This window comes from Lolium perenne, chromosome 5 (genome assembly GCF_019359855.2).
Source record: "Lolium perenne isolate Kyuss_39 chromosome 5, Kyuss_2.0, whole genome shotgun sequence".
Taxonomy (NCBI): domain Eukaryota; kingdom Viridiplantae; phylum Streptophyta; class Magnoliopsida; order Poales; family Poaceae; genus Lolium; species Lolium perenne.
Genome location: NC_067248.2, coordinates 236,062,281 through 236,075,974, shown reverse-complemented (window position 1 = coordinate 236,075,974; position 13,694 = coordinate 236,062,281).

Sequence of the window (13,694 nt, the reverse complement as noted above, 5' to 3'; positions counted from 1 at the left end):
CAAGGAAGAGTAGAAGGCATGATGAAGTAGATCACAATATAAATGGTTTGATCACAACAACTCAAATACTTGCTTAAGATGGAGGAAAATAGGTTTACTGACTCAACATAAAGTAAAAGAGAGGCCCTTCACAGAGGGAAGCAGGGATTAAATCATGTGCTAGAGCTTTTTCAGTTTTGAAATCATATAAAGAGAATAAAAGTAACATTTTGAGAGGTGTTTGTTGTTGTCAACGAATGGTAGCGGGTACTCTGGCCCCATTGCCAGACAAACACTCGAAGAGCGGCTCCCATAAAGTTTTATTTTTGGTTGACACTCCTTCCAACCTTTGCTTTCACAAACCATGGCTAACCGAATCCTCGGGTGCCTTCCAATCATTCTCATACCATGAAGGAGTGTCTTTTTACTTTAGTTTTATTTAGATGACTCTCCTCCCCTCCTTTGCTTTCTCGAGCCATGGCTAACCGAATCCTCGGGTGCCTTCCAACAATCACATACCATGGAGGAGTGTCTATTTGTAAAATTATGAAAGTTAATTAATTGGGGCTGGGAACCCCATTGCCAGCTCTTTTTGCAAAGTTATTGGATAAGCGGATGAAGCCACTAGTCCATTGGTGAAAGTTGCCCAACAAGATTGAGAGATAAAACACCACATACTTCCTCATGAGCTATAAAACATTGACACAAATAAGGGATGATAGATCTTGAATTGTTTAAAGGTAGCACACGAAGTATTTACTTGGAATGGCAGGAAATACCATGTAGTAGGTAGTTATGGTGGACACAAATGGCATAGGTTTGGGTTAAGGTTTGGATGCACGAGAAGCATTCCCTCTCAGTACAGGTTTTTGGCTAGCAAGGTTGATTAACAAGCATAAGAGTTGAGGGAAACAAACAAATATACATGTGATAGAAACAATCATGCATCTTTCTTGTAAGCACAAACAATTTTATCATCAGAATAATAAGCTATGAGCTAACAAGAAAGGAAGACAATGAAACCTACATGTATTCCTCTTTTCTACTTAAACCTCAAAGTGTTGTTGTTATTGACCAATGCTAAGTTTGCCAAAACCAAATAGATTTACTCCATGCTCCCAAAGTGATACCAATACTAATAACAAGATCAATAATATAATAGAGATTGCAAACTAAAATAAGATGTGCAATATGTAAATGATAAGACTTCTCATTAATATTCCATAACGATAACTCACACCAAGGGATACATAGACAACCAACTAAAGGAGATACTTCCACACTGCAACCCATCTTATATGATAACTTCCCTACTCATGATATGACACTACTTGATAGTAAAAAGTAAAAGATAGTGATGATGTGATACCGCGGCACTCCCCCAAGCTTGGAACAAACCAAGGGGATGCCAATACCGATGATGAATTACTCCTTCGGGGGTGGTGGTGATGAATTCTTAACAAGCTTCTCAACAAGCTCCTGAAGCTCATCAATTTTGACATGAGGTTGCGGATCATCTCCGAATTGTGCTCGACGCGGTTAAAAAGTATGTCCAACGGCGAGTCCCAACTCTTGGAGTTATTTCCCCACTCTTCAGCTTCAGGCTTCATCCTTCCTGCAGTGTTAGAACGATCTATATCCCAATTGCTAGGCAGTACTGCCTTGGGAGTCCTTTCAATTTGACTATTGTAAATTATATTGCGGAAGGGGTTGTAGGTGCCAGGAGGAGATCTCTTTGGAGCTAGGTAGTGACGTGGAACCTTTCCTCCGGTGCGAATTCTTGCGCTCTTCTTGGTACTGAAAGGGTTTTCCACCACCTTGATACTTGCGATGGTAGCACGCGGGTATGCATGCGAGTCTTCCTCCACTTCTTCTTCATCTTCTTCCTTGACGCTCTCGTCCGCCTCTTTCCACTCTGGATCTTGAACATCTTCATCCGAAAGTCCCTTGCCCTTGTTTTTGGAGACCATGGTGCTTCTAGATCAAAGACAGATCCTGGCAGAAAACAGCTCGAAACAAAACACGTCGAGAAAACGATATACGGACCTCCAGGGGTCCGGGGGGTTATATAGCAGGAATTTTTACGACAAAAGGAAAGTACCAGGTCGACCCAGAGTCGGAGAGGGGCAACGAGGGAGCCACCTCATAGGGCGGCGCTGCCAGGCTGGGGCCCGCGCCGGCCTATGGGGGCACGCCCTCGTGCGTCTCCTCAACTCCGTTTCGATCTCGTGATTTTTCATATTTTCCAAAAACAGCAAAAACATTGTTCGGAAAGTAAAACGCGAAGTTTTTATTACTAGTACTGTTACCTATTCAAAGTCGAACTCTGCCGGACTGTCAATTTGACCTTTGATGAAAGCTTCCAGAGTTTCTACTCGAATAACATCAACATCTTCATTATAAGAATCACCTGAGATATAATGCTTGAGTCTTTGTCCATTCACCACTTGTGTGGCATCGCCTTGCAGAGAACTAATTTTAATTTCTCCTGAACGATACACCTCCACAATGACATATGGTCCTTCCCATTTCGAGAGTAATTTCCCTGCAAAGAATCTGAGACGAGACCGATACAATAGGACTTTATCCCCAATATTAAATTCTCTTTTGATAATTCTTCTATCATGCCATTTCTTAACTTTCTCTTTAAAGAGTTTAGCATTTTCATAAGCTTCACTTCTCCATTCATCTAGAGAACTCAATTGTAGCAATCTCTTCTTACCGGCTAGTTTAGGATCTTTATTTAGTTCTCTTACTGCCCAATAAGCTTTGTGCTCTAGTTCTAAAGGTAAATGACAAGCTTTCCCATAAACCATTTTATAAGGTGACATACCCATGGGATTTTTATAAGCAGTTCTATAAGCCCATAATATTTCCTTCAATTTACTAGCCCAATTCTTTCTAGATTTATTAACAGTCTTTTGCAAGATATATTTAATCTCTCTATTTGATAGTTCTACTTGCCCACTAGTTTGAGGATGATAAGCAGAAGCAATTCTATGATTAATACCATATTTAGCAAGAGTTTTTCTAAAACCACCATGAATAAAATGAGAACCTCCATCAGTCATAAGATATCTGGGAACTCCAAATCTAGGAAAAATAATATCTAAAAGCATTCTTAAAGAGGTCTCACCATCAGCACTTTTTGTGGGTATGGCTTCCACCCATTTAGTAACATAATCAACAACAACAAGTATATGAGTGTTACCTTCTGAAGAGGGGAAAGATCCCATGAAGTCAAATCCCCAACAATCGAATGGTTCAATAACAAGAGTATAATTCATAGGCATTTCATTGCGTCTGGAGATATTACCAACCCTTTTACATTCATCACATGATAAAATAAACTTTCTTGCATCTTTGAAGAGAGTTGGCCAATAAAAACCTGATTGTAGAACCTTTTGCGCGGTTCTATCTCCGGCGTGATGTCCTCCATAAGCACTACCATGACATTTACTCAATATCTCTTGTTGTTAATATTCGGGAACACATCTTCGCAGAATACCATCCACTCCTTCTTTATATAAGTGTGGGTCATCCCAAAAATAATGCCTCAAGTCATAAAAGAATTTTCTCCTTTGCTGAGCTGAAAAGGTTGGAGGCAAGTACTTGGAAACAATAAAGTTAGCATAATCAGCATACCAAGGGCTATCTCGCGAGCTCACCTTTATTACAGCCAATTTTTCATTTGGAAAACTATCATTAACAGGAACAGGATCATAAGCAATATTTTCCAATCTAGACAAATTATCAGCAACAAGATTATCACCACCTTTCCTATCTATAATATGCAAATCAAATTCTTGCAATAGAAGCACCCATCTAATAAGCCTTGGCTTTGCATCTTTCTTTTGCATAAGGTATCTAATTGCAGCATGATCAGTATGAATTGTAACTTTTGAATCAACAATATAAGATCTGAACTTATCACAAGCAAAGACTACAACTAACAATTCCTTTTCGGTTGTAGCATAATTTCTTTGAGCAGCATCAAGAGTTTTACTAGCATAATGAATAACATTCAATTTTTTATCTACTCGCTGTCCAAGAACAGCGCCTACGGCAAAATCACTAGCATCACACATAATTTCAAAAGGTAAGTTCCAATCAGGAGGTTCAACTATAGGAGCAGTTGTTAATGCTTTCTTTAGAGTTTCAAAAGCTTCCTTACAATCATCATAAAAAACAAAAGGAACATCTTTTTGAAGAAGATTGGTAAGAGGCTTTGAAATCTTGGAGAAGTCTTTAATAAATCTCCTATAAAACCCAGCATGACCAAGAACACTACGAATACCTTTAACATCCCTCCGATAGGGCATCTTCTCAATTGCTTCAACTTTAGCTCTATCAACTTCAATACCTCCCTCAGAAATTTTATGTGCCAATACAATTCCTTCATTAACCATAAAGTGGCATTTCTCCCAATTAAGAACAAGGTTAGTTTCTTCACATCTCTGCAAAACTTTATCAAGGTTCCGCAAGCAATTATCAAAAGAATTCCCATAGACAGAAAAATCATCCATGAATACCTCTACAATATTCTCGCAAAAGCCATCAAAGATAGCAGACATGCATCTTTAAAAAGTAGCAGGAGCATTACATAAACCAAAAGGCATACGTCTATAAGCATAAGTTCCATAGGGACAAGTGAAAGTGGTTTTCTCTTGATCCTTAGTTTTAACAGCAATTTGTGAAAACCCAGAATAACCATTAAGAAAGAAAAAATGAGTATTTTTAGACAACCTTTCTAACATTTGATCAATAAAAGGCAAAGGGTAATGATCTTTCTTAGTAACCTTATTAACTTTTTGATAATCAATGCACATTCTATACCCTACAACTACTCTTTGAGGGATGAGCTCATCATTATCATTAGGTACAACAGTCATTCCTCCTTTCTTAGGAACACAATGCACAGGACTAACCCATCTACTATCAGCAATAGGATATATAATAGGGATTTCTATTTTCGTGCCCCTGGTTCCTTAGTTGTGCTCAGTTTTCCCCAGCCTCTTAACTTTTCCTCAGTTTTCTCCTCCCTCTAGTTTGAAACCCCTCGGACGGGAGGGTTGCCGTCAGGTCAGAGGCCTTACCGTTACCGTTAATCTGACGGGTGGGACTGCACAGATTGAGGTGGGGCTGCACAGAGGGCAGTTCCTCTCTGACCGTCTCGTGCTGACGGGTAGCCATCCATTTGTCGCTGACGCATGGGCTGTTATTTCCTGATTGTATATGCGGTGCTGCCAATGACAAATGGGGCCGCTCTATAGGGCTGCCGCAGCCAATGACCAGTGGGGTCGTCTATTTTTCAAGAAAATACATATATAACCGCTCTGTGTGGCTGCCGCAGCCAATGACCAGTGGGGTCGTCTATTTTTCAGGAAAAGACATATATTACCGCTCTGTGGGGCTGCCGCAGCCAATGACCAGTGGGGTCTTCTATTTATTTAGAGAAAATTATATATTCCCGCTCTGTGGGGCCTCCGCAGCCAATGACCGTTGGGGTCGTCTATTTATTTAGAGAATATCATATAGAGCCGCTCTGTGGGGCCGCCTCAGCCAATGGCAGGTGACTATTTTCGCAGCTTAATCTAAAGTGAATCTTATGCTAAACATGGTGCTTCCCGACGGTGACCTAGCAGTGGTGGCGAGCATAGCCGTTCTGACCATGCTGATATCGGCATCGTTTGGAGGTTGTGGTGCTCGGATCATGATGGAAATTGCGATATAATTTTTTAAATGCATAATATATAGCTAGATCTCTAAATCGATGCATATGAAGCTACATATATATTCTTGGTCATAATTCCCTTATCTAAAGGGGATGGATGCATGGCTTCACGTCGTCATCGCTTTCATCGTCAGTATCTTCGTCGTCCGAGTAGTAGTACATGTAATATTAATAGAGTCCATTTATTGCCTAATTCTTTCATGGAAAAATTTAGGTGGAATTTTCATGCAAGATGTCTAAGGCTATCATAGTGTCTGGTATTATGCACTGGCAGATCAGATGCAAGTGCAACCTGCAGGGTGGTAATTTTTATTTTTTTGCAAAATAGCAAATTTTCACCATATGTGTTGGCACCATGGTTATTAGTTATTAGCTCCGCCACTGATATTATGCAATAGTAACATAGTCTGGAAACGAAACGGAGGGCGAAATACATGTAGCCCCCATAATTAATCACATGCATCATATATGTGGGAACGCGAACGTACCTTCTTGACCAAAGGATCTTCATAGACGACGATGAAGAACTCCTCTATGATCAATGGCAGTGTTGACGGTGGTGGTGGCAATGATGATAATCCACGTGGAAGCCATGGCAATGGATTAAGTATATGTGAACGAAGAAGAGAGAGGCAGAACCTATTGACACAAGGGATGGCCGTTGTGGGTGTTTATATGGGAGAGATGACCGTTGTAGGGGTTTACACAATAAATTAAGGAGGAGGTGACCGTTGTGGCCTTGTGGGGGTTTACACAATAAATTAAGGAGGACATGATCATTGTGGGGGTAGTCATCTAGGTTTTGTGTTTAGTCAAACTTCCCTTTAAACTTTGACCACATATATAGGAAAAAGTAGTAGCATTTATGACACTAATTTAGTATCCCGAGATCCCTTCAAATGGTAATTCATGATAGTTTATCATTTTACCGTAATGGCTACAAGAAATGGGTGATTGTTCATCATTTTACCATGAAAAGTATTGCCTAAAAGAAATGGTAATTCATGATAGTTTATCATTTTACCGTAATGGCTACAAGAAATGGGTGATTGTTCATCATTTTACCGTGAAAAGTAATGCCTAAAAGAAATGGTAATTCATGACAGTTTATCATTTTACCGTAATGGCTACAAGAAATCGGTGATTGTTCATCATTTTTTGTGTGGAAAGTAATGGCTACAAGAGATGGGTGATGGTGTATCATTTTTTGCGTGGAAAGTAATGGCTACAATAAATTGGTGATGGTGTATCATTTTTTGCGTGAAAAGTAATGGCTACAACAAATGGGTGATGGTGTATCATTTTTTGCGTGAAAAGTACAAATCGGTGATGGTTTATCATTTTTTGCGTGAAAAATAAAAGAGTTTATAATTTATCTCGTGAAAAATAATACAGAAAACCAAACTTTAGCGTACTGGGTAACCGCCCTTTAGCATACATAGAGGGTGGAAGCTAACCGCCGACAGAGAGAGAGAGAGGATGGTGGCCCCGACCAGAGAGAGATAGGGGTTATCCTGCCTGTTAAATCATACGATCAACGGTCGGCGGGCACGATCCGCGTGACATGGGCTAGACCAATTAGGGCAATGTTGGGCGTCTGTGAGAATTTGTGAAGGGAGAGGGCAAAACTAAGTAGTATCAAGAAACCAAGGGCAAGTGAGTAGTAAACAGACTAAGGATTCAAATATGAGATTTAAAAAATGAAAAATGCGTGTTTTGTACAATGAAACCCATCTTGGCCTACCTCAAACTATTTGCAATACAAATATACATGAGTGTGAAAATTATGGCCTCATTCAGACAAAGTATGTTTTGGGGAAAGCTGTTATGGGTAGGGCTTATTGTGGAAAACCATGCACCTTCATAGCTACTAGGTGATTTGAGAAGTGGCAATTTGTGGTAAAACTTGATTTATCTATGATTTATCTATGATTTGAGAAGTGGCAACTTGTGGTAAAGACTCCATGAGTAAGTGCCACTCTTTTTCGTAATTTTTTGCACATTAAATAACTCATTTAACTGGTTAATCCCATTTGCTGACTCTCTGTTGACCAGCCACTTGAGGGTAAAACTGAGTATATTGCACTAGCCAGTATTAGCACCCAAGGGGAAAACTGAGCACACAAAAAATGCTAGTATATGACTCGAGGGTATATCTGAGTATATCTAAATTTCCAAGGTTAGACTCGAGGACGCGTGTTGCGGTGCAGAAGTGGAAGACGTGCCATTGTTGACGCGTGTCGCGGTGCAAACGTGCACCAGTGGACGCGGGTCGCATTTAGGACGCGTAAGTCCCTCTCTCCCTCCCTCTGCACACAGTACGTCTCATTCTCGCTCACGCACGAAACCACGCCTCTCACGTCCCATCAACTTCTCCAAATCGAAGGAAAAACCCCAACCGCCGTACGAGCCCTGCCGGCGATGGAGAAGAAGAATGCGCCGGCGGCCATCGCCCCCGAGCCCGTCGCCTCCGAGCCCGTCGCATCCGAGCCCGTCACCGCCGAGCCCGTCGCATCTGAGCCCGTCGCATCCGAGCCCGTCGCCGCTGAGCCCGTCGCCTCCGAGCCCGTCGCCTCCAAGCCCGTCGCCTCCAAGCCCGTCGCCGCCGAGCCCGGCGCCTCAGAGCCCGTCGCCGCCGAGCCCGTCGCCTCCGAGGGCAGCACATCCAAGCGTGGCGCCTCCGTGAGCTGGGCCTCTCTCGTGGGTGACGGACCACTTCACAAGATTGGCGAATGCTTACTGGCGAATGAGGAGTACGTGGACGCCTACTCTGCTATGAGGCAAGTCTGTAGAAATTGGCGCTCAGGTTTACCTGAGCCCGACGTGCACCTGCACGAATGGATCATGGTAGACCACGCCCTTCCACGCGCCGCTGAGTTCACCTTCCTCCAACTCGGCACATCCCGCTATGTCACCATAGATCTATCGGAAGTTCGTGCAAGGTTCAAATTCCTCCAAATTCCTCCATATCTATAGGGTTAATATATTCTTATTTTCAATCTTAGTGTTGAATGTTATCTTCATCAATATATTTTAGATACTACTTCGTCGGCTTTTGCCGTGGTGTCATCGTGCTTGCCCAGAAGAACGCGCCGCACAAGATACGGCTTCTGAACCCACTCACAAAGGCATCGAACACTATGTTTGAGGCGCAGATGCCATCTATTTTTCTGAATTCAGTCGCTGTGATCAAATCCCCGACTATGGTCTTTGTTTGCTCACATTACCTGAACGAAATTAGTTGGGTCGATGAGAGCACTCCAACTAAGGATATATATGAAGATTGGGGAGATGGTAGTTTTTCGATGGAGAACCATAGTTTGCGTTGCATTACCCCGTTCAATGGTGAACTGTATGCAATAGCTGTGGATAATTTTGAGTCCGGAAGAATAGTGTGCACCAATGTACAGTTGCAGCAGCGCGCGAGCACTGTCAAGATGGAGACACTAATTTCATTTCCACAACTTGGAAATGACAAGTTCTATCTTGTGAAGTCGGATGGTGATCTGCTGCTTGTGTTGTTGGACAACATGCTTTTGGAGGACCAACCATTGGTGTACCGTGTGGACACTCAGAGCCGCTCTCTCCATCCAGTCAGTAACATTGGCAGTCATGCCTTCTTCGTGCATTATATCCGGTGTATCTCCATCGACACCAGAGTGCACCCGACACTTCTACCTGGCTGCATCTACTACGCCGATTTGGGTTATATCAGAGAGTACATTCATGATACAAAGGCCTGGGATGAGTGGCCACGATATGTGAATAAAATGGGAAACTACGGTCTGAGAAATGAACACAGGCCATACCGTCTGGAGGATGTATTGGCCGCATACTGCAGACGGAAGGAGTTCAATGAATATTTCTTTGGGATAATGCACGGATGGGACGACGAAGAAATATATGAGCAATGAGGAATCTTCTAGCTGGCCATACATTGCGTGCGTCTTGTTTTTTTCATCTTAGTTTGTCGTGAACATTAACAATGTTATTGGCTGCTTTTGGCTGCTGTATGCAGTTTATGTATTATACATTTTCTGATTATGCTGATGTGAATTTATCATATACTAGCTTCTAGATTTGCTGCCATATTGGGCAAAAAACGAGGGTCAAAAGGCAGAAATAGAGAAGCTTCTCTAGATTTGATACTAATTTGGTGAAAAAGACAGAGAGAGAAAGAGGGGAAAAGGTGCTCTTAAAAGGGAAAATGCCAATTTGGGCCGAGAGAGACAAAACTGAGCTCCTGCTCACGTGCAACGAAACGCTATCTCGTCCTGTCCCACGCGGTCCCTTTCTACCAGCTCCACGCGACGAGGGCCCACACGACGCGGCCCCACATGTCAGCACAGCACGGAACGGTCAACTTAACGGGAATCCTACCGTCTGAGCTGCTTCTGCGGGTTTCAAACAAGGACTTGGGGAAAACTGAGGAAAAACTAAGGAGCTGGGGAAAACTGAGCACAACTAAGGAACCGAGGGCACGAAAATAGAAATCCCTATATAATACCAGCTTCAAGTAGTTTTAATACCTCATTTCTTACCACATCCTTCATCTTAGGAATTAGACGACGCTGATGTTCAACAACAGGCTTTGCATCATCTTCCATATTAATGGCATGTTGGCAAATAGAGGGAGAAATCCCCTTCAAGTCATCAAGAGTGTAGCCAATAGCTCCTCGGTGTTTCTTCAATATTTCCAATAACCTTTCTTCCTCAATCTCTGAAAGCTTAGAACTAATAATAACAGGATATATTTTCTTATCATCAATATGAACATATTTAAGATTATCAGGCAATGGTTTTAAATCAAAAACAGGATCTTCCTTTGGTGGCAGTGTTGTACCTAGATCTTCAACCGATAAATCATGCTTAAGAATAGGTTGACGAAGGAAAATTTCATCAAGCTCATTTCTTTCTTCCCTAAAAACTTCACTCTCACTATTCTCCAAATGTTGCTGCAAAGGATTATTAGGATCAAGAGCAATAGATGCACACTGTTCAACTCTAAAATCATTATTAGGCGAATCAGCTTTATAAGGAGTTTTGGCAAATTTAGAGAAATTAAACTCATAAGATTCACCAGCAAATTTAGTCAAAATTTTCTCTTTCTTGCAATCTATAACAGCTCCACAAGTATTTAGAAAAGGTCTACCAAAAATGATAGGACAATACTTACTAGCAGCAGAACCAAGTACCAAAAAGTCAGCAGGATATTTAGTCTTACCACATAGAACTTCCACATCTCGAACAATACCAATTGGAGAGATAGTTTCTCTATTGGCTAGCCGAATAACCACATCAATATCTTCAAGTTCACAAGAACCAATTTCATGCATGATCTCCGTGTAAAGCTCATAAGGAATAGCACTAATACTTGCACCAATATCGCATAAGCCATAATAACAATGATCACCAATTCTAACAGATAGCATAGGAACACTAGCTTTCCTAGACTTATTAGGATGTGAAACAATATTAGAAGCATCTTCATAGAAAATAATATGACCATATTCCACATTTTTAGTCACAAGATCTTTAACTATTGCAATAGCAGGTTCAACTTTTATTTGCTCTTCAGGTTCTATAGGTTTCTTTTCACTTTTATTAACCGCACTATTTATAACAGAATACTCCTTCATTTTAGCAGGGAAAGGAGTTTTTTCAATATAAGCTTCAGGAATAACATGATCAACAGTTTCAACTACAACACATTTATTTATAGATGAATCAATTTTATCTTTATACGGTTCATGATACTTATCAAAATTCTTCTTAGGCAATTCATAATGAGAGGCAAAAGCTTTATAAAGATTTGCAGCAACTTGAGAATCAAGACCATAAGTAGCACTCTTCATTACGAAATTTATCAGTATCCATAAAAGCTTTAATGCATTTATAATCATAATTTATACCTGACTCTCTATCTTTGTCGTTCTCCCATCCTTCAGTATTCTCCTGAATCTGATTAAGAAGGTCCCTTTTGAACTCTTCTTTGTTGCGTGTAAATGATCCAGAACAAGAAGTATCCAACAAGGTCTTGTCTTGAAAAGAAAGTCTTGCATAGAAATTATCAATGATAACATTACCAGGAAGCTCATGAATGGGGCATTTGAGCATTAAAGACTTCAATCTCCCCCACGCTTGGGCAATACTCTCTCCATCATGAGGCCAGAAATTATATATGCGGTTCCGGTCCTTGTGAACCTCACTTGGAGGATAGAATTTAGAATAAAATAGAGGCACAATATCATTCCATTCAAGAGAATCCCCATTATTCAGTAATTTATACCAATGCGCCGCTTTACCAGACAGCGATATAGAGAATAGCTTCTTCCTCACTTCATCCATAGCAATACCTGCACACTTGAATAAACCGCATAATTCATGTAAGAACAGTAAATGATCTCCAGGATGGACAGTTCCATCCCCTGCATAACGGTTATCCACAACACGTTCAATAATTTTCATAGGTATTTTGTATGGAACCTCTTCCTCACCTGGTGCCTCATCCACTACCTTTGCAGTAGTAGTAGATTTTCCAAATAAAAATTCAAGAGAAGATCTCTCCATAATGAATTATAGCAAAGAAAGTGAAATAAAATCAGCACTAACAGTAAAAGTTTCCCTTACCAATTCCACTTACCAATAGCGCTTCACTCCCCGGCAACGGCGCCAGAAAATAGTCTTGATGACCCACAAGTATAGGGGGTGTATCGTAGTATTTTCGATAAGTAAGAGTGTCGAACCCAACGAGGAGCAGAAGGTGTTGACAAGCAGTTTCGATGTAGGATTCACTGTAAATGCTCACAGACAAGTATTCAGGAGGTTTTGATGTAGCAGATGAATAAAGTACGAGTAAGTAAAATGCGAGAGAAATAATTGCAGCGAGTGGCCCAATCCTTTTTAGCACAAAGGACAAGCCGGTTTGTTTACTTATAATGACCAAACGTTCTTGAGGACACACGGGAATTTAGTCTAGTGCTTTCGCTTCATATAGCTGATTAATCTTCATTGTTTTGATAAGTGTTGTGTGGGTGAACCTATGCTAATGCACCGCCCTTCCTAGGACTAATACATACTTGTGATTATACCCCTTGCAAGCATCCGCAACTACAAGAAAGTAATTAAGATAAATCTAACCACAGCCTTAAACTCTGAGATCCTGCTATCCCTCCTGCATCGATATACCCCAACGGGGGTTTAGGTTTCTGTCACTCCGGCAACCCCGCAATTGGCAAACGAATACAAGATGTATTCCCCTAGGCCCATAAAGGTGAAGTATCATGTAGTCGACGTTCACATGACACCACTAGAAGAATAACACCACAACTTAAATATCATAACATTGAATATTACTCAACCATAATTCACTACTAACATTTAGACTTCACCCATGTCCTCAAGAACTAAATGAACTACTCACGAGACATCATATGGAACATGATCAGAGGTGATATGATGATGAATAACAATCTGAACATAAACCTTGGTTCAATGGGTTCACTCAATAGCATCAATAACAAGTAGAAATCAATACCGGGAGAGTTTCCCCTATCAAACAATCAAGATCCAACCCTAATTGTTACAGCGGTGATGAGGTGCACCGGTGGAGACGGCGGTGATGATGATGGAGATGATGGTGATGATGATGGAGATGATGTCCAGCTCGATGACGGTGACGATGGCGTCGATTTCCCCCTCCGGGAGGGAATTTCCCTGGCAGATTTCAGCCTGCCGGAGAGCTCTTTTCTCTCTGGTGTTTTCCGCCCCGCAGAGGCGGCTGTGACTCTTCGCGACTATCCTCTGGAGCTTAGGTTTTCGGGACGAAGAAGTACGCGAAGGAGAGGAGGCCAGAGGGGGCTGTGGGCCCCCTCCTCACTTGGCGGCGCGGCCAGGGCAGGGCCCGCGCCGACCTATGAGGGGGGCCCATGGCGGCCCTCCTCGGCTCCTCCTTTTGGCTCTCTTCGTCTTCTGGAAAATA